A 26992-nucleotide genomic window follows, 5' to 3' on the forward strand; every position below is an offset into this window, starting at 1 on the left:
TCTAAGAGTTCTAGAAGGCTCATAGGGGGAGATACGTTCGGACAGGTAAGATGGGCCAGAACCATTTAGGGCTTTGTAGGTCAAAACCAGCACTTTGAATTGGGCTCGGTAGCATATCGGCAGCCAGTGGAGCTGACTCAACATGGGAGTAGTACGCTCCCTGTAAGCGTACTAGAAGCATTCTCTCCTGACATTTCACCCATATCTGTATGGCTGCATGGCCATGTTCCAGAAGAGAATGCTTCTGGAACATGGCCATATAACCCAGAAAATGCACAACCACCCACGGATTTCGGCCATGAAAGTAAAAGTAAATAAGTAAGTAAGTAAAACTTTATTTATAAACTGCCCTATCTCCTTAGGGAACTAAGGGTGGTTTCCAACATGATAAAAGCAATACAATACAATACAATACAATACAATACAATACACATAATAAAAACAGAACCATACAACTGAAGGGACCATAAACCAGAAAATAGTAAACTTTTGCCTCTGTGGCTTTGCCTCCGCACATGTCCCTCTCTTCCTGTGAGCTGGTGCCTTTCTCCACAATGTTCCAAGATCAAAAGTTAGCTTGAAATCAACAAGTGGGGTCACAGGTATCACTTATGCCAAGTAGGTGTGGAAAGTGAGGAAGATCCTCAGCTATTGGTCAATTTTAGATAAGCCAAGATATATATTCTTTGTTTGCTACGACATGCTTTGCAGCTGCCATTTGCATAGTACTGACCCACTGAAGTTGGTGTGTTCGTCTGTTCTGACTTCTCATAGCGATGGTGAAAATAAACTTTGCTTTTTGCATCTCTCATGAGACCGGGTTTTCTGCCTGATTTCCCTCCTGAGCCAGAACCCACTGAACATAATTGTCTTACACAACAATTTAAAAACAATACAAGTAATAAACATACATACACAACATACAATCCAACAATGAAAAATAAACCACTTATAGTGACGCAGAGTTCAACATTGGAATTTCCAAATATGAAGTGCTCTTCAAGTCTTGTACCTTCCTTTAAAGTAGGCCATGCTCATGCCTACTTTAAAACATATTAGGCTTGGTTTACTATAACTCAAACACGAGACAAGTCCAACTATTGCATGTGTGCCTGACTCACAATATTACGCATCTTGTCCTCAGAGGAAAGGAACTTAGCAACAACTCTGATGCGCAGTTTTAGTACAGTCTTGCAAAATAGATACTATGCAGAATACATCACTGGCCCCTAGAAACTTATTGGCAGCCAGGCTATTTTCGACCTTTTGGCTAAGATCAAGAGAAGTATCTGTTCTTATTAGTTTAATATCTGATACATCTTCTATTTGAGGACTATATATTAAATGGATTTTTGGGCCTGGGAGATGGAATAGGGGTTTGCTCCATCCACTCCACGCATCAACTTGGCTGGTTAGTAGCCAGCTGCAATAAATCACTATGACCAAGAGGTCATGAGTTCGAGGCCAGCCTGTGTTGGAGTGAGCACCCGACCATTAAAATAAAAAATAGCCCTGCTTGTTGGTGACCTAAGCAACCCGAAAGATAGTTGCATCTATCAAGTAGGAAATTTAGGTCAAGATCTGTTTTCGCCAAACTCCACCAGTGTTCACATTTGGGCATATTGAGTATTCATGCCAAGTTTGGTCCAGATCTATTATTGTTTGTGTCCACAGTGCTCTCTGGATGTAGGTGAACTACAACTCCCAAACTCAAGGTCAATGCCCACCAAGCCCTTCCAGTATTTCCTGTTGGTCATGGGAGTTCTGTGTGCTGAGTTTGGTTCAATCCCTTCATTGGTGGAGTTCAGAATGCTCTTTGATTGCAGGTGGACTATAAATCCCAGCAACTACAACTCCCAAATGTGAAGATCTGTTTTCGCCAAACTCCACCAGTGTTCACATTTGGGCATATTGAGTATTCATGCCAAGTTTGGTCCAAATCCATCATTGGGGGCTCCCGAAATGTCAAGGCATACGGATAATTTGGGGACCCTTGTATCCTTCCTTTTCCTCCTGAAACTTCAGGAACTCTTTATTTTGCAACCTTCTTTGTTTCTCGTAAGGGTCTGATGGGAAGGCAAGGCGCTCACCTCCTTCCACCGCTGCCAGTAATATCTCAGCGCCGGCCGAGGCTCTCTAGGTTGGTTAAGTGTCCCCACGAGGCCTCTCTTCCTGAAGCCTTGGCTGACGACTCCTGGAAGAGGCTCCCTGCGAGTGCTGCTGGCCTGGAATCCACATCCTCCGTCACAGAAAAGGCCGTGGCATGAAGCAAAAGGCAGGGGAAAGAAAACACCCCACAATTCAAAAAGAATAATAACAAAACAGTAATATTCAGCGTGTTAAAACGCTGAGCTGCTGAACTTGCAGACTGAAAGGTCGCAGGTTCGAATCCGGGGAGCGGAGTGAGCCCCAGCTTCTGCCAAACTAGCAGTCCAAAAACATGCAAATGTGAGTAGATCAATAGGTACTGCTCCGGCGGGAAGGTAATGCCGCTCCATGCAGTCATGCCCATGGCCACATGACCTTGGAGGTGTCTACGGACATGCAAATGTGAGTAGATCAATAGGTACTGCTCCAGCAGGGAGGTAATGCCGCTCCATGCAGTCATGCCAGTGGCCACATGACCTTGGAGGTGTCTACGGACATGCAAATGTGAGTAGATCAATAGGTACTGCTCCAGCAGGGAGGTAATGCCGCTCCATGCAGTCATGCCAGTGGCCACATGACCTTGGAGGTGTCTACGGACATGCAAATGTGAGTAGATCAATAGGTACTGCTCCAGCAGGGAGGTAATGCCGCTCCATGCAGTCATGCCCATGGCCACATGACCTTGGAGGTGTCTACGGACATGCAAATGTGAGTAGATCAATAGGTACTGCTCCAGCAGGGAGGTAATGCCGCTCCATGCAGTCATGCCCATGGCCACATGACCTTGGAGGTGTCTACGGACATGCAAATGTGAGTAGATCAATAGGTACTGCTCCAGCAGGGAGGTAATGCCGCTCCATGAAGTCATGCCAGTGGCCACATGACCTTGGAGGTGTCTACGGACATGCAAATGTGAGTAGATCAATATGTACTGCTCCAGCAGGGAGGTAATGCCGCTCCATGCAGTCATGCCAGTGGCCACATGACCTTGGAGGTGTCTACGGACATGCAAATGTGAGTAGATCAATAGGTACTGCTCCAGCAGGGAGGTAATGCCGCTCCATGCAGTCATGCCCATGGCCACATGACCTTGGAGGTGTCTATGGACATGCAAATGTGAGTAGATCAATAGGTACTGCTCCGGCGGGAAGGTAATGCCGCTCCATGCAGTCATGCCCATGGCCACATGACCTTGGAGGTGTCTACGGACATGCAAATGTGAGTAGATCAATAGGTACTGCTCCAGCAGGGAGGTAATGCCGCTCCATGCAGTCATGCCCATGGCCACATGACCTTGGAGGTGTCTATGGACATGCAAATGTGAGTAGATCAATAGGTACTGCTCCAGCAGGGAGGTAATGCCGCTCCATGAAGTCATGCCAGTGGCCACATGACCTTGGAGGTGTCTACGGACATGCAAATGTGAGTAGATCAATAGGTACTGCTCCAGCAGGGAGGTAATGCCGCTCCATGCAGTCATGCCAGTGGCCACATGACCTTGGAGGTGTCTACGGACATGCAAATGTGAGTAGATCAATAGGTACTGCTCCAGCAGGGAGGTAATGCCGCTCCATGCAGTCATGCCCATGGCCACATGACCTTGGAGGTGTCTATGGACATGCAAATGTGAGTAGATCAATAGGTACTGCTCCAGCGGGAAGGTAATGCCACTCCATGCAGTCATGCCCATGGCCACATGACCTTGGAGGTGTCTACGGACATGCAAATGTGAGTAGATCAATAGGTACTGCTCCAGCAGGGAGGTAATGCCGCTCCATGAAGTCATGCCAGTGGCCACATGACCTTGGAGGTGTCTACGGACATGCAAATGTGAGTAGATCAATAGGTACTGCTCCAGCAGGGAGGTAATGCCGCTCCATGCAGTCATGCCCATGGCCACATGACCTTGGAGGTGTCTATGGACATGCAAATGTGAGTAGATCAATAGGTACTGCTCCAGCGGGAAGGTAATGCCACTCCATGCAGTCATGCCCATGGCCACATGACCTTGGAGGTGTCTACGGACATGCAAATGTGAGTAGATCAATAGGTACTGCTCCAGCAGGGAGGTAATGCCGCTCCATGCAGTCATGCCCATGGTCACTTGACCTTGGAGGTGTCTATGGACATGCAAATGTGAGTAGTTCAATAGGTACTGCTCCAGCAGGGAGGTAATGCCGCTCCATGCAGTCATGCCCATGGCCACATGACCTTGGAGGTGTCTACGGACATGCAAATGTGAGTAGATCAATAGGTACTGCTCCAGCAGGGAGGTAATGCCGCTCCATGAAGTCATGCCCATGGCCACATGACCTTGGAGGTGTCTACGGACATGCAAATGTGAGTAGATCAATAGGTACTGCTCCAGCAGGGAGGTAATGCCGCTCCATGCAGTCATGCCCATGGTCACATGACCTTGGAGGTGTCTACGGACATGCAAATGTGAGTAGATCAATAGGTACTGCTCCGGCGGGAAGGTATAAGGAAAGGAAAAGGGTCTGAAGCTGTGAGGAATGGTGGGAGTTGGAGTCCAAAACAACTGGAAGAAGGGCCAGAGTTTGCCCATGCCTGCTTGAAATTGTCTTAACAAGTTCTATTGTTATCATTTGCATCTGATCTATTTCCAAACACTGGGATTTAAGAAAAATGCAAGCAAACCCAGATTACAACCTTTAGAGATTGTAACAACTTCAAAGATGTGGGTGCCCCCTACAGGTCGAATTCAAAATATCACCCATAACGAGCTGTAAAATAATGCTTTGCTTTCCAAATGAAACCAAACGTAGAGTAAGATGGAAGATATTAATGCTTATTCCTATTTGCCAAAACTTTCTCCTTTTGGCAGAACACAGTCCCAACGGTTTTGCATGATACGGAAGGCCTTACGATTAAAAATGCCTGCCTTGTCCATATGCCTTTATGCTTGTGCATTGTCAGCACCCTTTGCTGTGCAAGTGTCCCTTCTGCAGATTGAATAAAAGCTCTGTCATTCACACCGGTGAGATCCTTGTTCTTGACACTGAACATTCGCGGTTAATGGAATTTGCCAGGCTTCCCTCGGTATCCGTGGGTTTGCAAAAACCCAAATGTTCAACTTCAGCTCGTGGTGGGTCACAGCACAGTCAAAACACACAAAGGATTCTATAAAAACACATATTAAAATGTAGTTCTTTAAAAGATGTATATTCAAGTCTATTTTCATGTGGTCTTTCTGGCTTTCAGTGACTTCAACTCCGCAAGAACTCACGGGTTCAGGCACCCAACATGTCAAGTTCCAAAGAACCAAATGAGACACAGATGGTTAAAGGCAAAAAACAGAGGCATTTATTCACCTTGGCCAGAGCAGTCACCAGCCGGGTCTGTGCTCTACAAACTAAGAAAATTGAATACAAACATACAAAATTATTTATAGGACCCTGACAGCAGTTTGGGCTGGACTGCGGCGCAGGCTGATTAGTAGCCAGCTGCAATAAATCACTATGACCAAGAGCTCATGAGTTTGAGGCCAGCCCATGTCAGAGTGAGCACCCAACCTTTAAAATAAAAAAGAGCCCTGCTTGTTGTTTATTTATTTATTTATTTATTACATCACTTCTACCCCGCCCTTCTCACCCATCAGGGGACTTGTTGACCTAAACAACCCGAAAGATAGTTGCATCTATCAAGTAGGAAATTTAGGTACCATTTATGTGGGAAGGATAATTTAACTAATTTACGACACCATAAAAATCGTCCAGCAGCGTTTGGAATGAGGAAGTATCCAAGGACTTGGCATTACAGTGGATGATGAACCAGCTGCTCCCCCTGTGGCTGGAATCGAGCAGACCCTGAGGACAGTGGAAGCTGGAGAAGGTTAAATTGCCTCTGTCTCTCTGTCTCTGTCTCTATGTTTATATGGCATTGAATGTCTGCCTTGTATGTGTACATTGTGATCCGCCCTGAGTCGCCTTCGAGGTGAGAAAGAAAGGCGGAATATAAATACTGTAAATAAAATAAATTTGAAAGAAAGCACATTTGCTGCCCTGAATTTCGACTGGTCCAGATCATGGCAGGTGAAGGACTGCAAATTACTTGGCTGGGAGGTGCTCTCTGTTGTTGCCAATTGGTCTCTGGGTTCAGAAGGAATTTTAATACATTGTCATTACTCAGTTTGTCTCAGAACCTGCTCAGCTGTTTTCATGGGCCCAAAGTTACATCTTGCTCTCGATTCTGGGGAGGATTCAAAACAACCTTGGTTAACAACTTTGGTTAATGGGGTTCAAGCTTCCACCAAGGAAGAGCATTCCACTGCTGAAGAGCTCTTATGGTTAGGAAGTTCTTCCTGACTGTAAGAAGAACTGTTCAACAGTGGAACTCTCTGCCTTGGAGGCTTTTAAACAGAGGCTGGATGGCCATACAGGGCTGGGCAAGCACAGCGGTTTACATTGCCTGCTCTTGAAGATCCTGCATACCAGAAGGATGGCAGTTTAAGCCCGGGTTGGGGTGAGTTTCCACCGTCAGCCCAGCTGCCGCTCGCCTAGCGGTTCGAAAACAACAATGTAAGTAGATAAATAGGAACTCCTTTGGCAGGGAGGTAAAAGGTGCCATGAAAAAACATGCTAACAAGAATCCAACCAGGAAAGGCATCCACGGAGGACAGACAGGCTTCTCTGTGTGGAAAATGAAACAAGAGCACCTCCCCATGGCCGAGTAGAGGACAGCCAGAAAAGAGGGAAGCTTTGCCTCTGTTTATGTTTTGTCTGTCTCTGTCAATTGTATAATTGCATTGAATGTTTGCCATATATGTACCTGTAATCAGGGCCGGCCCAAGGTAATTTTCAAGTGTAGGCGAACAGAATTTTGGTGCTCCCCCCCCCAAACCAATGACTGAAAAATAAAAGCATCGGATAAGCGAAAATGTTGGATAATAAGGAGGGATTAAGGAAAAGCCTATTAAACATCAAATTACATTATGATTTTACAAATTAAGCACCAAAATATCATGTTTTACAACAAATCGACAGAAAAAGCAGTTCAATACGTGTAAGTAAGTAAGTAAGTAAGTAAGTAAGTAAAAGTTTATTTGTATACCGCCCTCTCTCCCAAAAGGGACTCAGGGCGGTTTCCAATATAAAATCAGCATAAAACATTGTACAATAAAACACTGAAAACACTATAAAACGCTATAAGAATTAGAAACGAAAACAAAACATAACAATTGACTAAAACAATCACATAAGCAGAAGGAATATAATCACTCAAATAACATGAATCCGCAAAGAAAGAGGGAAAAAAAAGACCACTGGGATGGAGGAGAGGATGGCCTGGAGGGACCACTAGAACTAAAATGGAATGTGATATTCTAAGATGCTTTCGGGCAGAGGAATAAAGTGCAGTGTTTCAAGTCAAAGAGGTGGCCTGTGCGACTACTATAGCTATGGGCTCGGTTATCCAAAGGCGCAGCGGAAGAGCCAGGTTTTAAGCAGCTTTTTGAAGGAAGCCAGGGTGGGTGCTTGCCGGATCTCCTCCGGAAGGGAATTCCAGATCCGGGGAGCAACAATAGAAAAGGCCTGCTCCCTCGTCCCCGCCAACCGAGCCTGGGATGGTGGCGGGAGCGAAAGAAGTGCCCTACCGGAGGAACGAAGAGGACGAGTGGGTTCATAGCGGGAGATGCGGTCACAAAGGTAGGCGGGTCCCAAACCGTTTAGGGTTTTATAGGTAAGAACCTGCACCTTGAATTGGGACCGGAAAATAATCGGTAGCCAGTGGAGCTCCTTGAACAGGGGAGTAGATCTCTCCCTGTAGTTTGCTCCAGTTAACAACCTGGCAGCCGCACGTTGGACTAACTGAAGTTTCCGGGCCGTCTTCAGGGGCAACCCCACGTAGAGTGCATTGCAATAATCCAGTCTAGAGGTGACTAAGGCGTGGACCACCGTGGCCAAGTCAGACTTCACGAGGTATGGTCGCAGCTGGCGCACAAGCTTTAATTGTGCAAAGGCCCTCCCGGCCACCGCCGACACCTGAGCCTCAAGTGTCAGTGATGAGTCCAGGAGGACCCCCAAGCTGCGGACCTGCGCCTTCAGGGGGAGTGCGACCCCATCGAGCACAGGTTGCCACCCAATACCCCGATCAGACTTGCGACTGACCTCGAGGACCTCTGTCTTGTCAGGATTGAGCTTCAGCTTGTTCACCCTCATCCAGGCCATTACAGCGACCAGGCACTGGTTCAGTATCTGAGGAGCTTCCTTGGAATTAGGTGGAAATGAGTAGTAGAGTTGAGTGTCATCTGCGTAGAGATGGCACCCAACTCCAAAACTCCGGATGACCTCGCCCAGTGGTTTCATGTAGATGTTAAAAAGCATGGGGGATAAAATGGAACCTTGCGGGACCCCACAGGTCAAAGGCCAGGGGTCCGAGCAGGTATCACCCAGCTTCACCAACTGGGAACGGCCCTCCAGGAAGGACTGGAGCCACTGGAGCGCAGTACCCCCAAGGCCCATCCCAGAGAGCCGTCCCAGAAGGATACCATGGTCGATGGTATCGAAAGCCGCTGAGATGTCCAGGAGAACCAGAAGGGACACACTCCCCCTGTCTAGCTCTCTGCGGAGGTCATCCACCAAGGCGACCAAAGCCGTCTCAGTACTGTGACCAGGCCTGAAGCCGGACTGTGAATGGTCCAGAAAATCAGTGTCGTCTAAGAATCCCTGGAGCTGAGAAGCAACCACCCTCTCCAGTACCTTGCCCAAGAAAGGGAGATTGGAAATTGGTCTATAGTTGTTAAGAGTAGACGGATCCAGGGATGCCTTTTTTAGAAAAGGCCTAATTACTGCCTGTTTTAGGCTAGATGGAAAAATCCCTTGTTCCAGAGATGAGTTGATAATTTTCTCAAGCCAAATTAACAAATCTCCCCTGGTCAGTTTGATTAACCAGGAGGGGCAAGGATCTAGGGAACAAGTGGTCGCTCTCGTAGCTCCAAGGAACTTGTCCACGTCATCAGGGCGAACAAGCCGAAACGAATCCATCAAGATCGGACAGACAGATGCCTCAGGCACCTCACCTGGCATTGCGCTAACCCCAGTGTCTAACTCAGAGCGTATCCGAGCGACTTTATCTGCAAAAAAGTGCGCGAAATCGCTGCACTGGGTTGCTGGGTTGTCAGGGGTCTCCTCCCCCTGGGGAGGATGGAGGAGCTCCCCAACAACCCGAAACAACTCCGTTGGTCTATTGATTGCAGATGCTATGCGGGCAGCCGAGAAAGCCTTTCTGGCTGCCCGCAAGGCCGCAGAATAGGCCCTAATAGCGGCTCTAGCCTGTGTTCGGTCGGATACCCTACGAGTTCTCCGCCAGGAGCACTCTAGACCCCTTCTCGACCGCTTCATCACGGCCAGCTCCCTTGTGAACCAGGGAGCCCTGGTGCGTCGGCGGGTTGAGAGGGGACGTTCAGGGGCAATCGTGTCTATCGCCCTGGCCATCTCGCTGTTGTAGCGATCGACCAAGACATCAACAGGATCGTCAGCCTCAATGACAGGAAGATCCCCAAGAGACCTCAAGAAGCCGTCTGGATCCATTAGTCTCCTGGGGCGGACCATCTTAATGGGTCCACCACCCCTGCAGAGGTTAGTGGTCACGGTAAGTCTTAAAGTGACCAGGTGATGGTCGGACCATGACAATGGAAGAATAGTTTGCTCTTCCACTCCAACCAATCCACTGTCGGCAATAAATACTAGGTCAAGGGTGTGTCCTGCCTGATGGGTGGGTCCAGAGATGACCTGGGACAGTCCCATGGTTGTCATGGCAGCCATGAAGTCCTGAGCTGCACCAGTTAAAGGGGCCTCCGCATGAATGTTGAAGTCCCCCAGCACCACCAGGCGCTGGGAGGCCAGCACCACGCCAGTAATGTTGGCGTGGTAATGTTATGTAGGAATTACTATATTTGCTTATTTAGCACCAAACATTGAACTGGGATATAGGGCAGTGTGGACTCAGATAACCCAGTTCAAAGCAGATATTGTGAGATTTTCTGCCTTGATATTCTGGGTTATATGGCGGTGTGGAAGAGCACTGAGGGTTTGAACTCCAACAGTGGACCTGGTTGTATAGAACTGTTTTACAGAGCACATGCTCCTTTATGTTTGTAATTTTGGAGCAGAAAGCTCTCAAGCATCACATCTTGCAAGACGGAAATAAAACTCCTCTGTCCTAAGTCTTCGCTTTGTTGGTGAGTTCTAATCTGGAACTTTGGGTTTATTATTATTTATGGTTGGTTGGCTCATCAGGTTGTCCCCTCTCAATTGATTGTAGTTCTTAATTCCATGTCATTTCCCCCAGTTCTTGGATGGGAAGCCTACTTCCTTGTGCCATTCATCATGGATCCTGTTGGCATCTATTGGTTGTCTCACCCATGTTTCCAGCCACAAAGGCCGCTTCACAAGGCAGGCTTTGTGCTTTGTTCCCTGCTAAGCATCAGGGTTTTGGTTGCCCAGTTTCTCTTGGAAGGCGATATAAAGGGATGAGGTGGGCAGAGCTGGAGCTTCACTGGGTCCTGCCTTGCCATGAACTCCTCAACTTGCTTCATCATCCTCCTCTCTCTCATGGCTCTCTCTGCCGTGATGCATGCTGCCTCTGGGAAAGGTGAGTGGCATCTTGGGAACCCCTTGAAGGCACCTCTGGTCTCAATCCAGATCAGGCCTTGCTTCTCATACATGCCTGCTTTGGGCAGCCTCCTTCCAGTGATCCTTCAGGTTCCTCCAGGCCTAGAGACCAGACCAGACCAGACCAGAGCATGGCAGGATGGGCCAGGTCATGATGGTCAAGAGGGTCCACTGGCTCTCATCCTCCTGGGCATCAGGAGTTGTTGCCCTTTTGCTTCCTGCCAAAGCCATCCCACCCACTGACATCTGTTGACTATAGCGCTTGGCTTGTCCAACTTGAAGACAGAAGGACTTTCTCTAAAAAGCACAGCACAGGGCACTATGGCCTTGCCTTGTCAGAACCAGGTGCTAGTAGAATACAACATGCATGGGCTTTGTGTTAAAACTTTTAAATGAGCTTCATTGGCTCAGTTGTCCTTTTTGTGGTCTTTCCTCCATTTAGTCTACAGTCAACATGTTCCTGGTCCACCTGATAACGGCCTCGTCCCCCAAACAGTCCTTTCTCCCAGATACATCTTCCTTCTCCCAAAGGTGCCTCCTTCTTGTGGGAAAGTCCCCTGCTCACGAGCTGGCTGGTGTCTCACTCAAAGTAGGCTCAAGGTATCGACTATAAAAACCGAGCTGTGTCTTAGTCTGTGTGGCACTTTCTCCTTTTGCTCACCCGGCAGGAAGATTTGGCCAAATAAACCTGTTGAACGATCTCCCTGCTTCTGGTGTCTGATGGGATAAAAAGACCCTAGAGGTTTTGGGCCACTTGGGAAAAGACGGTCATGGAAGTACATTCCAACACTGTGAGTTTGCAGCACAGAGGGGCCGGCTTAGCTGGACTCAGAAGGAAAACCCTGGGCCTCGCTCCAGCTCTCTGTCCCTCTGGCCGCTGCCCACTGGAGACCCCTTGGCTCTTTGGGGCCACGTCAGAGTTGCTCCGTCCAGGTCCACTCTCCCACCGTGGAAAGAATTTATAACCACTGCCACCAATTGTAAAATATTTATAACGGCTGCCACCAAAGACTCAGAGAGGAGACCTTTAAAAAAATTCCTTCTTCTTAGTCACTTTAGATGGTAACGCAACTTGGTTTATAATATATGTGACAGAGGCTTAGATGTTGGAGGAACAATAACAAGTTTATTCAGGCACAGAGCTTAGTGGTTACAAAAGATGTTTCTCACTTAGAGGCACTTTTATTAACAGTTACAATACTAGAATGAAGTGAGTCAAACTCCCTAAAGTGTCACTTCTTCTACTTAAAGTAGTTAGAACTTCTTCCTCTGCTACTTTTAAACCGCAGTCACCCCTGTGATACATGATCACAGATTCTCTGTTCCTTACCAGGACACAGACTACATTAAATAAGTCACCAAACTTATTTTAAACCAACTCAAAATGAACAATTGAGTCCCTTGATCCCCTCAGCCTAGGATCAATCTTCCCTGTGCCTCATCAGAGCACAGACTGAATCCCTTTTTTAAACTCTGCACTTCTTCAACAAAACGGCAGTTGGCTCCGCCTACTTCTCCATGGCAACCAGCCTCTGAGTGCTGAGATGCAATAACTGTAATACTTACCCTTTTAAAACACAAACACACAATTAAACATAACATCTGTAAACCAAAAATTCATACTTCATTACACTCCGCAACAAGGATCAGTCTAGAAATCCCCACAGACCCCTAGTATCGAGTGTACACAGCCCCTGGCGGCCCTGACCAAGGAGTAGAAGCAAGATGGCTTTATTACAGGAATTTGGGAAACTATCAATGTCCGAGTGAGGAAATGATGGAATTAGGCAAATGGCAAGTCCGGGATACTGGGGACAATGGGTGCTTCCAGACTGAACAAACAATGGCTGGGTCCAAAAATGTCTATTGGAAATGGCAGACAAATCGTATTGTCTCAACGCTTTTGTGCTTGCCCTCTCTTCCAGAGAAGCCCGGGAAATGCCCAGTTGCAAAACCAGGCACGTTTGCAGTGTGCGGCACATGGTGCAACTCTGATGTCGAGTGCCCTGGCAACAAGAAGTGTTGCCGCTGGGTAACCTGCCAAACCTGCCTTGCTCCTGAGAAGGGTGAGCCCCATTCCCAGCATAGGAATCCTCATAGACCAGTGGTTCCCAACATTTTTTTTTTACCAGTGACCACTTTGACCAGGGACCACTCTCCAACATTAATATCAAAAGGGTTACGAATCAGTTTTTGGTAAACTTTAGATTCAGTTTGGTTATTTGGGGTGCTGATTTAGAAAATTGCATTGGAGAGACCACATCAGCTCTAGTTTCTGATACAGAACATATGCCACCCAGTAGTCGCCATCTGCTTGCCCATAGAAAACTATATTGAATAATGCTGTGGTCTATCCAATGCCATTTTCTGAATCAGCACCCCCAAATAACCCCAAGAAGAGGCCTAAAAATGAAGACATCAAGCAGACCTTGCTTCCAGTGCCACATGGAAAAGCTCTGCTCAGGGGGAGAGGAGGAGGAGGAGGAGGAGAAGCAACAGTCAGGAGGCCTGTTGAAGCACCTGCCTTTCGTGGGTAGTCAGACTCTCCCCTCCCGACTCCCAGTTGCCTCAGCACTAGAAGAGGGTTTCACAAGACCAGTAGCTCTTGTTGCAACGGTGTAGTAATGGGAAGGCCATGGACCATATTTTAGTCCTTTGGGACCACTGGTGGTCCACGGACCACAGGTTGGGAACCACTGTCATAGACCATTGGATGGAGAGTGCTGAGCAGATGGCAATCCTGATTCAAGAGCAAAGGCACCCACAGCTTTATTACATGAACTTCACTCCTACCACTCCTACCTAAAAACTGGTCCAATTTAGCTCCCTTCTCCCAAAAAGCAGTGAGAGGATGGATGGGAAGGAAAAGAGCACAGAAACATCCATCATGTTACGGGTTTGTTGAAAAACAAACTGCGTGCAGTCCTGCCCAGACTTATCCAGTCTGTTGTTGTATCCACAATGAGCAAAAAAAAAAAAAAAAAAAAAAAAAAAAAAAAAAAAAAAACAAGCCACGAAAATGGAAGAGAAAATCAAAAATTTACTCTTAAGTAGCAGAGTCAAAAATCATAATAAAACTTCCAGCAACAAAAACTCACATAAAGTCTCTTGCATTAAATTCATGCATCTTCATAGTAGGCTCTCAGCAAGCATCCAGTAAGTCCCCCAGTAAGTCCCCAAAAGACATTACAAACATTTCCCAGATATCCCCCATTCAGGGAGTGGCTCAAGCCTGTTAGCCCTGATTGTTCCAATTACTCAACCATGAATTGTAATTGACCAGGTGTTTTTCTCTTAACACACACTTACACAAGTAGTGATCCCACAGAAACTTAGTCACATACATGCATATACAGTAGAATCATAGAATCATAGAATCATAGAATAGTAGAGTTGGAAGAGACCTCATGGGCCATCTAGTCCAACCCCCCGCTAAGAAGCAGGAAATCGCATTCAAAGCACCCCCGACAGATGGCCATCCAGCCTCTGCTTAAAAGCTTCCAAAGAAGGAGCCTCCACCACAGTCTGGGGGAGAGAGTTCCACTGCCGAACAGCCCTTCTCACAGTGAGGAAGTTCTTCCTGATATTCAGCTGGAATCTCCTTCCTTTCCTGTCGTTTGAAGCCATTGTTCCCTTGCGTCCTAGTCTGCAGGGCAGCAGATAACAAGCTTGCTCCCTCCTCCCTAGGACTTCCCTTCACATATTTGTACCTGGCTATCATGTCTCCTCTCAGCCTTCTCTTCTGCAGGCTAAACATGCCCAGCTCTTTAAGCCGCTCCTCATAGGGCTTGTTCTCCAGACCTTTGAACATTTTAATTGCCTTCCTCTGGACACTTTCCAGCTTGTCAACATCTCCCTTCAACTGCGGTGCCCAGAATGGGACACAGTGTGATTCCAGGTAACGTGGTCTGAACAAGGCAGAATACAATAAGGGGGAGCAGGACTTCCCTGGATCTAGACGCTATTCCCCTATTGATGCAGGACAGAATCCCATTGGCTTTTTTAGCTGCCGCATCACATTGCTGGCTCATGTTTAACTTGTTTCCCACAAGGACTCCAAGATCTTTTTCACATGTACTGCTGTCTAGCCAGGTGTCCCCCATTCTGTATCTTTGATTTCCATTTTTTCTGCCGAAGTGAAGTCTCTTGCATTTGTCCCTGTTGAACTTCATTTTGTTAGTTTCGGCCCATCTCTCTAGTCTGTCAAGATCGTTTTGAATTCTGCTCCTGTCTTCTGGAGTGTTGGCTCTCCCTCCCAGTTTTGTGTCATCTGCAAACTTGATGATCGTGCCTTCTAACCCTTCGTCTAAGTCGTTAATAAAGATCCTGAACAGAACCGGGCCCAGGACGGAGCCCTGCTTGTGGCACTCCACTTGTCACTTCTTTCCATGATGAAGACGACGCATTGGTGAGAATCACCCTTTGGGTTCGTTCGCTTAGCCAATTACAGATCCACCTAACCGTAGTTTTGTCTAGCCCACATTTTACTAGTTTGTTTGCCAGAAGGTCGTGGGGGACTTTGTCGAAGGCCTTACTGAAATCCAGGTACGCTACATCCACGGCATTCCCTGTATCGACCCAACTCGTAACTCTATCGAAAAAAGAGATCAGATTAGTCTGGCATGACTTGTTTTTGGTAAATCCGTGTTGACTATTAGCAATGACTGCATTTGTTTCTAAGTGTTTGCAGACCACTTCCTTAATGATCTTTTCCAGAATCTTGCCTGGTATTGATGTGAGGCTGACCGGACGGTAATTGTTTGGGTCGTTCTTTTTTCCCTTCTTGAAGATAGGGACCACATTCGCCCTCCTCCAATCTGCTGGGACTTCTCCCGTTCTCCAAGAACTCTCGAAGATAATTGCCAGTGGTTCTGAAATAACTTCCGCTAGTTCCTTCAGTACTCTTGGATGTAGCTGATCTGGCCCTGGGGACTTGAATTCGTTTAGAGTGGCCAAGTGTTCCTGGACAACTTGTTTCCCTATTTGGGGTTGGATTTCCCCCAATCTTTCGTCCATTCCATGTTGCTGAGGTTGAAGATGGCTTTCTTTTTGTGAGAAGACCGAGGCAAAGAAGGCATTAAGCAGTTCTGCCTTTTCCCTATCCCCTGTCACCATCACCCCATCTTCTTCTTGCAGAGGCCCTATCGCCTCCTTGTTCTTCCTTTTTCTACCAATGTAAGCAAAAAAGCCCTTTTTGTTGTTTTTTATGTCCCTGGCAAGCCTGAGCTCATTTTGCGCTTTAGCCTTGCGAACCTTTTCCCTACAGGTGTTGGCTATACGTTTGAATTCTTCTTTGGTGATTTCTCCCCTTTTCCACTTCTTGTGCATGTCACTTTTGAGCTTTAGCTCAGTTAGAAGTTCTTTGGACATCCATTCTGGCTTCTTTGCACTTGTCTTATTTTTCTTCTTTGTTGGCACTGTTTGCATTTGCACCTTGAGTATTTCACTTTTGAAAAACTCCCATCCATCCTTAACTCCCTTGTTTTTTAAAATCGGCGTCCATGGAATGCCGCTCAGTAATTCCTTCATTTTTTGGAAGTCAGCTCTCTTAAAGTCCAGTAATACATCAGGGGATCAGTCTTCATCACAGAGGGATCCCCTTGAGTAGACAGAGAGACTTTGGTCATTACTATCTACGTTTTCACAGGTTTTAGTCTTGTGTCCAAGTTAATACCAAGGAGGAAGGGGAGGGTGGAGGGAAGACCTGGATTTCATTAGGAAAGACTTCTACGGCAACTCAAAGAGAAAGGTCTCCATCACTTCTGGGAAGATAGAAATAGCCATCATGGTGTATCTCTGCACCTTCCTCCCTCTGACTCCTCTTCTTTTCACAGAGTGACCTCAGAGGCGGCCTGGATCCATGGACATCAACCACCAGAGAAGTCTTCCCAGAGCTCCTCTGCCCATCTCTGCTGTTCCACCCAAGTCCACATCCCACCCTGCCCCATCCCCACTTGCCCCATGGATGATGGTCCCAATTCTGCTTTGCTAACCCCCTTTCATTCACAATAAATGTACCAGCCTCCTGCTCCTCAAGACTCTGGACTCCTTTCTAGCTGATGGGAAGAGGTGGCCTTCATTTGGAATGAGGTTCATTTGAACGCACCTGCTCATGTTATTGCCCTGAAATTAGAGATATAAGGAATGGCCTAAATCCAATTAGTAATTTGTTTTGGAAATTCAGATGGTCCCTGCTGTGACTCATAAAGATTTGGAGGTGTCCCATTATGAGCTCTGAGGCAGGGCTGAGCTTCTATCCCTGTCCTGCAGTGCCTGCCAATACACAGGGGGCGTGGCTAGAGGAGGGGGCGGGGCCTCTTCCCAAGTGCCTGATGGGGCTGAACCTCTATACCCCAACCCCGTGTTCTAACAAGCACCTCAGGGGAGGTATACAGAGGCTCAGCCCTATCTCACGCTCTTAGAAGGAGGCCCCGCCCCCTTCCCTAGCTCCGCCCTCTGTGTCCCAACAAGTGCCTCAGGAGGGAAGAAGCCACGCCCACTTCTCTAGCTCCGCCCCCTTTGTGCCACCTCAGGAGCTCAGCCCTGTCTCCTGCACTTGGGAAGAGGCCCCTCCCCTCCCCTGGCCCCACACCCATGTCCTAATAGGTGCCATCACTGCCCCACTGGATCGCTGCAGCACCCACCAAGGGGAGGTAGCGCCCACTTTGGGAATCACTGCTTGAAACTACAGGAAAGGAGATTCCACCTGAGGAACATGAGGAAGAACTTCCTCACTGTGAGAGCTGTTCACCAGTGGAATTCTATTTCTGCCCCATGTGGAGTGTGGTGGAGGCTCCAAACCACTCTGATTTATTAATGAGTCAGGCCTCTCACCAATCCATCTTCCGTCAGACCGCTTAAGCATCTGGCTACAAGCAGCACCGACAAACGACACCACAGTCATAATTCAGCTGATCCCAGTGGTTCTAAGGCTTTATTGTATACAACTATATACAACTACAAAGTCCATCGCTCATAGGACCCATGCTTCCCTAGCAAAGGCAAAGCATGTCCCCTCTCTTTGCCGATCGTCTGAGAAGCACTTCTGCTGGCAACTCCCACATTCCTTAGCAGAATGATGAATGTATTGTCCGCACTTCTGAGACTGGAAGGCTCGACCTATTGGCTCGGCAGGCTATCAATCAAGCTGGCCTGCCATTAACCCATGTGCTGCTGGAAAGCATGCCGGAATACACAGTTGCAAAAACCCAAGAGCAAAAACACTTGAATTCAACATTTCACACTTACGCCAAAATACACCAACAGCTCCTTCTTTGGAAGCTTTGAAGCAGAGTCTGGATGGCCATCTGTTGGGGGTGCTTTGAATGTGATTTTCCTTCTTCTTGGCAGAAAGGGGTTGGACTGGAAGGTTGATGAGTTTTCTTCCAACTCTCGGATTCTATGATTCTATATATAACACACACACACACACATATACTGCATACTTCATAAACTCTCCTGATCGAGCCAAAGTCTCTCAATGTTATGATTTCTTGACAATCCATTTTAAAAGACTTTTCTCCTAAAGACCAGGTCTCTCTGCCCTCTCTTCCCAGAAGTTTTGTTGAAAGAATAAAGGAATGAACGAATGAAGCTTTATTTCTCTCCCACCCCATCTCCCAAAGGGACTCGGAGCGGCTTACAACAAAACAACAACATAAATAATAATAAAGTACATAACAAGTCAAACAATTTAAATCACCAAGAATAAAAAGAGTCATAATATATAACCGCAGCAGAATGTGAGCATATATTTCTTCCGAAATACATTCTGCCCTAGCAAATAGCAGAGACCAAAGTTCACCCAAAGTGGCAGAGACATTTGTTAAGTGTCAACAAGACCAGATAAGCCCTGTACCAGGCAACGTAAAATTAATCAAGGATTTTGGGGTTGTCAAGAGGGAGCTTAAGGTAACCTGGCGCCATGAGGGGGTGCTAATGGACCCTAAAAGTCTAGATAAATTCCTCAGCTAATGGGACCCAAGAAAGCCAAGACAGGGAATTCCTTAGATAAGGCCTAATGGAGGGTCAGAGGTCTTGGAATTAGCCTATGTTTTAGAAAAATGCAAAAGTAGCTTTTAGTAAAGTGCAAAAGTAAGACTTTTTTTGACACTAATTGATGATGGAAAATGTCCATATGACGTATGTAGATGAGTGCAAAATGGTATAAAAAGCCCTGTGATTCTTTGTTCGGTACCCTTTTTTCCTGGAGACAGGAGGGTCTATATTCTCTGTGGCCATTGAGAATAAACATACGCCTTTCTGCAGCACTCAGAGCTCTCTTTGTTTCATTGCCTCAAACCTTTGTCTGCCATTTCAGCAGTTCTGCATGTCTGTTACGTGCAATTTGTCTTGTAATCTATCCAATTTGCTGTTTATTGTGTCCAAAGTTTTGTTCAAGATTTCAGATGGTTGGATGCCTTCTCCTCTTCCATCTCCCTCTTGTTCTAGATCAATTTACACAGCCATTCCTTATCTTGGACCTTCTCTTGTCGATCCTTTAAACCACTTGTTATATTTCTTGTTGCTGGTTGTTGGTAAACAGACTTCCCAGGCTCTTGTCCACCAGGTGCCGCTGTTGACCAAGTATGCAAGAGGCAATTTCAACCAAAGCGCAAAACCAACTATTGTTGCTATTAGCAAGAAGTTGTTATATTAGAATTAAAAACATGGTTGTTCCAGAGTGTGTTTGAATGAATAGGCCCAATAGAGCTGTCATTAGAATACTTCTCTCTTTTTTAAAAGCGTATGGCACTTTATCACTGTTACTCATTTCCATGACACAGCACTTTATGAAACCTGTCCCCACTGGTTTGCTTTTAATTACTCTTGATTTTATCTGCTTGGATTTTAATGTATTGTCTATTATTTTATTTTGTGTATCGTTGGAATGTTTTTAAGTTTTTGTCAAATATGTTGTGTTGTTGTTTCGGGCTTGTCCCTGTTGTGAGCCGCCCCGAGTCCCTTCGGGGAGATGGGGCGGGATATAAAAACAAAGTTTATTATTATTATATTATTATTTCAACAGACTTGTTATCCTGGCTTTCAAGGTCAACTGAACTGAAGTCACTTTGTCTGGTTTGGTTGCATGTTGCAAGTCATTTTAGTATAATGCTGTCACGCCCAGGCAGTGGAGCACTAAGAACCAAACACGGAGACCAATTATAATCTAATATCTTTATTAAGGAAATATTATAGTAGAATATAAACAAGTATGAAATGTAGTCCAGCAATAGACCTTTCAAAGAAGGTCAAATATAGTCCAGAAATATATTGTCCAATATATTATATTAGAGTTCAAAGTTGTAATCCCAAAACCGAAACACACTCTACTTTCAAGCCATAGAGTGGGGAAACGTCCAAAATGTTTCTAAGGTTCAAAGTAAGTCCAAAGCAAGAACTGGAGACAAGGCTAGATACTTGACACAAAATCCAAGGCTGGAAACAAGACGAGATAGTCCATGAAAACTTGGCAAGGCAAGGAAAGGCAAGGCAAGGCAAGGCGAGGCGAGGGAACTGAAGTTGCAGACTTAAAACACAGTCCTCACTAGGCTGGAACTGAAGTTATTCCTGAAGCTGATCTGTTGACTCCGCACGGATTCCCCTGTGTGGGGAACTTTTAAGAGCTCCAATCTTCCTGCAAAGCAGGTGTCCAGAGCTTCCTTTCCCAAGGGAAAGAGAAGCGAAACACATCTTCCTGCAGCTGCGTTCCTCCCTGCAAATTCCCAGGAGAAACTTAGCTAATTAACATCTTGTTTGGCTACTAATCTGAGGCTTCTCCTTGATAGTTCTTTCTGGCCCCGACTCGCAGCATAGGATTCTCTTCTCGCAAAGGGAGGAGAGGCACTGGGAGAAACTTGTTCAAGGTCCATTTTAATGAGGTCCTGGTTAGAATTGTCAACAACAGGCATCTGGAAGAAATCCGTCTCCTGCTGAGACGGCAGAAAACCCATGTTTTCGTCATCATTATCCATGATGGCGCTAGGATCAGAACTCTGAGGCCCATGAGACATCACAAATGCTGAGTTGTTGTTGTTGTTTTAACTTTGTGTTTTCAAATATATTACAACTTGTACCGGGGGTTCGCTTCTGACACGAGAAATAAATAACTTTGCTTGTCTCTGTGTGCAGTTCACAAATATGGATGTTCCACCAAGCTGTTTCCCAAAACAATCTGAAACAACCTAATTTGTAATAATAGTGTAAAAAACCCCCCCAAAAAATGAAACGAAACCAAGGGGAGGCAAAAGAAAGTAGACATTCTTCTTCCAGCCAGGTTCTTTAAAAAGAAGTTTAAGTTTTTAAAGTTTTTAAAGTCAATGTAATTAGAAAATCTGTTAAATAATTATAAGTTCAAAGAGAGTTGGACAATACCTGGTTTAAGTTTTATATATCTTATAGCTTCAGATCCACAGCATCTTCTTTCAACAATGTCTGTTGAGCAACCTCCTTGCTTTTCATTTCTGTTGCTGTCGTTGTAAATTCTGTTCTGGTCCCTGCCTTTCATTTTCTCCCTCTTGTCATAAAGCCTTTCTCCTTTGTTGTTTTATTGCTTAATTGCTTAATTGTTTATTTGTTTCTCAGTTCCTTAATTGCTTCTCGGCTCCTTAAAGTGTATTTATTTACCATATTTATACTCTGCCCTTCTCACCCCAAGGGGACTCAGAGCGGCTTACAGAACACACATACAGCTATCATAACGTTCGATGCCGAGTATACAATTAACAAGGTCAGACAACACAGACAGAGGTAAAGGCAGTTTTTCCCATCTTATTTCCAGCATGCTCGACTTATGCTCGACTTTGGCCACTAGGGGGTGCTGTCGCTCCACCTTCCATGCCAAGGAGTGTTCCTCTGATCAATGTCCTTAGGGGCGCCTTTATTACCTCTCCGCTAAAAGTGGTACCGATTTATCTACTCACATTTTTGCTTTCGACCTGCAAGGTGGGCAGGTGAGCTGGGGCTAAAGGCAGGGGCTCACCCCGACCCAGGTCTGAACTGCCAAACTTTCAATTTTTCTGCAGCACAGCAGCTTAGCCTTCTGTGCTAAGCCCAGCCCATTAAAGTTCCAGGGATAAAACATTGTAGGAAAGTAGGGATGGTTGTTGCTATTAGCAAGAAGTTCTTGTTATTTCTACAAAGACTTGTTATCCTGCCGTTCATCAGCCCTTGGCCTGGTTCTCTTCCTCTTTCCGCCGATCCAGTTCTGGGCAGGTCTTGTCAGGGGTTCTATGCGGTCACAAGATTCCCTGTTGGAGTGGAAGGGACCCTATGAGCTCCAGTTAAGGAGCCAGATACCTTCGGGTAGTTGCAGTGGTCTTCTCCTTCAGGAACAAGAACATGCAAGCAGAGCTGTTCTTTCCAAAAGGAAGGCTTTTCACTTTAGTTGTAACAGCAGTATATGCACAGTATAGACAACATGTATCCAAACTACAGTTCTCGAACACACATCAACTCTTATGTCTTCATCCACTCTCATCAAACAAATGCAGTTAATACAGCCATGTAAAATGACACGCCATACTGTGTCATGATGGCAAGCCTATAGATCACTTCCGTGGGCTGGCATGAAAATGGGAAGGCTACTTAAACTTGGAAACCATGTGGCTTTGTTCTCTCGTCTCTCTCTCTGTGTCTCTCTCTCTCTTCTCATCCTTCTCTCTCTGAACTGTAAACATTTGGACTGTCCATTGACAAAAGGAGAGCTGTCACCCAGAATAATCCGGGCTTTCCTGCTCCAGGTGTGAATGAAATGTCAACCAAGCGGCCAATTCCTAGCTTAATGGTCTGCTCCGAAGTTAAGAATAGGAGAGGCCAAGTCTATTGTCCATGCAAGATGGTATCTAGTTGTCTGCTGGGGTGAGGAGCAATCTCCTCCGGTTTGTGTTGCAACTGTCTGTCCATACTGGTTTCCAGATCAGAGTTTGGTCACCCTTAATATTTCATAATATAATATATATTTCATGGGGATAAAGGGAGAAGGGAACATGCGGGGTACATAGGACACATGTGGGAACATAACTCATCTTGTACTACCCATCCCAGAACCCAAGATTTAATACATGGGGTTCATAAAGCAATAAAAGTTCAGAAAAAGGGGAAAGAATCCATGGTGGTGCAGGTGAGATGGCCATTCTTGGCCAAAGGTCAGCGAGGGGTCACTCCAATGGTGAGGGCAGTTCGTAGATGGCAAGCAGGGAGTCCTGGGTGACCCCCTCCGTGCCCAGCATGCAGTCCGAACCTCCGATGACCCGATCCCGCGGGGTTCGGAAGGGAAAAGCCTCCGTCTCCGGCAGTTTACCCGGATCGGAGAAAGGGCGAAAGCGGCAGAGCTCCTGAGATCGGAGGGAGATTCATGCTATAGTCAAAGAAAGGAAACAAAATAGCCACTTGGGAAGAAGTTGGAGTGAAAAGATACTTGTTATTGGGGGTTTGTTACATAGTTAAAGGTGAGAAGGGGATAGGGAAGAAGCAAAAGATATATCTTAAGCTACTGCTGGAACACATACACATGGCCAGATTGGTCCCAGCATGGTTCCTTCCGATCGGTGGAACTCTCTGCTGCAGGTCAGATTAGACCGAATGCAGATGGGTGGCCTGGTTCGACCACAATGGTTTCCAGTAATAAATGTGTTATCTTCTGCTATAAATGTATGAAACATAGGACATAAAGCCGTGATTAAATGTACACACTATCTGTTGTTGTTGTTAGTCCCTTTTGAAAATTGCCCAAGATTTAACTCTTATTATTATATCATTCCAGCCTGGTGTCCTTGGAAAAACTATAAGTTCCCTGATTATAAACGATCTTTTATTAGGGGAGGGGTCACCTTTGATATCACTTTGGGGAAGCAAACACAAGATCTGGCCTTGGTCCCGTTTCCCCCAAATAATACAGGCAAAGTCTCCAGGGCTTGGAAGAAAAGTGCCTTCATGGACTGCCGCCCCTTCCCCGTGTTGCTGGTGGGGGTTCTGGGAGGGGCGGTCCAAGGAGAAGCCCCTTCCTCAGGTGGATGGCTCTTCCTTAAGGGGACCTGAAGGCACGGACACCACACCCGGTCTGGCCTTGGTCCCTTTCCCTGCAAACTAGATCTCCCTCTCGGTCTGCACCGGCATCACCTGAGGGCATTTCCTTTCTCCAGTTCTTGGACGGGAAGCCTTCTTCCTTGGGATGTTCCTCATGGATCCGGTTGGCATCCCTTGGTCGCCTCATCTGTGTTTCCAGCCACAAAGGCCACTTCACAAGGCAGGCTTTGTGCTTTGTTCCCTGATGAGCGCCCAGGGGTTCGGTTTCTCTTGGGAAGGGATATAAAGGGAGGAGGTGGACACAGCTGGAGCTTCACTGGGTCCTCTCTCACCATGAAGCCCTCAACCGCCTCCATCGTCCTCCTCCTCCTCGCTCTCCTGGCCTTCTCTGCTGAGACATTCCCTGACTTTAACAAAGGTGAGTGGTACCTGAGGGTCACCTCCAATATGCTGTCAATATGCTACCAGGTCCAATTCAAATAATAATAATAATAATAATAATAATAATAAGCACGCAAAGATACTGTGGGACTTCCGAATCCAGACTGACAAAGTTCTGGAACACAACACACCAGACATCACAGTTGTGGAAAACAAAAAGGTTTGAATCATTGATGTCGCCATCCCAGGTGACAGTCGCATTGACGAAAAACAACAGGAAAAACTCAGCCGCTATCAGGACCTCAAGATTGAACTGCAAAGACTCTGGCAGAAACCAGTGCAGGTGGTCCCGGTGGTGATGGGCACACTGGGTGCCATGCCAAAAGATCTCAGCCGGCATTTGGAAACAATAGGCATTGACAAAATTACGATCTGCCAGCTGCAAAAGGCCACCCGACTGGGATCTGCAGCATCATCCGAAAATACATCACACAGTCCTAGACACTTGGGAAGTGTTCGACTTGTGGTTTTGTGATATGAAATCGAGCATGTCTGTCTTGTTTGCTGTGTCATAATAAAATAATAATAATAATAAAATAATAATAATAATAATAATAATAATAATAATAATAATAATACTTTATTTATATACTGCCCTATCTCCTGGATGGGACTCAGGGAGGTTTCCAGTCATAAAAACAACACAAATTCAAAGTGCTGGTCTTGACGTATCAAGTCCTAACGGTGTTGTGTTCCAGAACTTTGTCAGTCTGGATTCGGAAGTCCCACAGTATCTTTGCGTGTTCATTTTCCAAGACTTTTGCAGGTTTGTGATCCCACCAGTTCTTTGCTGCTGGCAGGTGGTACTTGAGGCACAAGTTCCAATGGATCATTTCGGCCACACAGTTGTGCCTCTGTTTGTAGTCTGTCTGTGCAATTTTCTTACAGCAGCTGAGGATATGATCAATGGTTTCGTCAGTTTCCTTGCACAGTCTGCATTTTGGGTCATCAGCTGATTTTTCGATCTTGATTATTATTATTATTATTATTATGACTTTGGCTAGGACGTTTCTCTCCCCCTCTGCCCCCCCCCTTGTATACACCTTCTTCCTTGCTTGCTGTTTTCAATTCTCTCTTCTTTTCTCAACCAGACCCTTCTGTTGAATTCTCTACATGATTAAAAACGAGGTACATTTTTCAATCAATCCTTTGGTCTTCACATTTATTAATCAGACTGGCTGATCTTGACATATAAAGCCCTAACGGTTCTGGTCCAACTGACCTGTCTGAACGTATCTCCTCCTAAAAGCCTAGGAGATCATCTGGGGAGGCCCTGCTCTCGGTCCCACCTGCCTCAAAGGTGCGGCGGTGGGAACAAGGGACAGGGCCTTCCTTCTCGGTGGTGGCTCCTCACTCGGCTGTGGAACTCCCTCCCCAGCGACACCTGGCAGGCAGGCTCCATCTCTCTTGGACTTCAGGAAGAAATTCAAGACATGCTTATGTGTGCAAGCGTTGAATGAATAAGCTTACAGGTCGACACAGTCTGAACTGAGGATTATGCGCAAGGTTCCTGGATGAATGGATTTAAGCACTTTATATGTTTTGAGCTTTGCATACTGTTTTTATTGACTAATGTCCAATTGTTTTAAATGTGCTATGTTCTATTTCATTGAATTGTGCTATTGGCATTGAATTTTGCCAGATTTTGTAAGTTGCCTTGAGTCCCCTCGGGTGAGAAGGTCGAGGTAGAAGTGCTGTAAATAAATTTATTTTTATTTATCTATTTACAGCATTTATATCCTGCCCTTCTTTCTCACCCCGAAGGGGACTCAGGGCGGATCACATTGCACATATAGGCAAACATTCAATGCCTTTTAACATAGAACAAAGACAAGAGAAACATAGGCTCCGAGCGGGCCTCGAACTCATGACCTCCTGGTCAGAGTGATTCATTGCAGTTAATTGCAGCTGGCTTGCTCTCCCACCTGCGCCACAGCCCGGGCCCAATGAATAATGAATAAATGCATTCTCGGAATTTAGCAATAGGAAACACGGTTTCTCTCTCTCTCTCTTCCTTCCTTCCTTCCTTCCGTCCTTCCTTCCTTCCTTCCTTCCTAGGAATCTTAACAGACTCTTGGATGGAGAGTGCTGAGCAGATGGCCATCCTGATTCAGGGGCAAAGGAACCCACGGCTTCATTACAGGGATCCCACCCCTCTCTGTCCTGCCTGAAATTCAGGAGATTCCACCTGAACATCAGGAAGAACTTCCTCACTGTGAGAAGGGCTGTTCGACAGTGGAACTCTCTCCCCGGGGCCGTGGTGGAGGCTCCTTCCTTGGAGGCTTTTAAGCAGAGGCTGGATGGCCATCTGTCGGGGGTGCTTTGAATGCGATTTCCTGCTTCTTAGCAGGGGGTTGGACTAGATGGCCCATGTGGTCTCTTCCAACTCTACTATTCTATGATTCTATGATTCTATGACACGGCGTTTTGGGGCAGTCGGTCCAGCACAGACTCTGGAAAGAGGGATCTAGCAGGAAAGGTCTCCTTCTGCTGTGGTGGAACTGGGATACATTGTCCCATGCTTGGCTCTGTGTAGCTTTAATTGGTTTTGATGTGTTCATTGCCTCCTGGCCTAAGGAAAATCCATGGGGTCCCCGGAAGTCAACAGGGAGTTCTGGGATAAAACACAAGATCCGGCCTTGGTCCATTTCCCCCAAGTTCTACAGGCCAAAGCCTCCAGGGCTCGGAAGAGGAAGGTGCCTTCCTGGACTGCCATCCCTTCCCTGTGTTGCTGGTGGGGGTTCTGG

General features: G+C 46.4%; 1 non-coding gene across 1 annotated transcript; it reads left to right on the forward strand.

The window, feature by feature from the left end:
* The first annotated feature begins 1252 nt into the window (after nucleotides 1–1252).
* LOC134299043 (U2 spliceosomal RNA) lies at nucleotides 1253–1434 on the forward strand. Its single transcript, XR_010006203.1, has one exon. It is a non-coding gene; the product is annotated as a U2 spliceosomal RNA (small nuclear RNA).
* The last annotated feature ends 25558 nt before the right edge of the window (nucleotides 1435–26992 follow it).

This window comes from Anolis carolinensis, chromosome 4 (assembly GCF_035594765.1).
Source record: "Anolis carolinensis isolate JA03-04 chromosome 4, rAnoCar3.1.pri, whole genome shotgun sequence".
Lineage (NCBI taxonomy): Eukaryota > Metazoa > Chordata > Lepidosauria > Squamata > Dactyloidae > Anolis > Anolis carolinensis.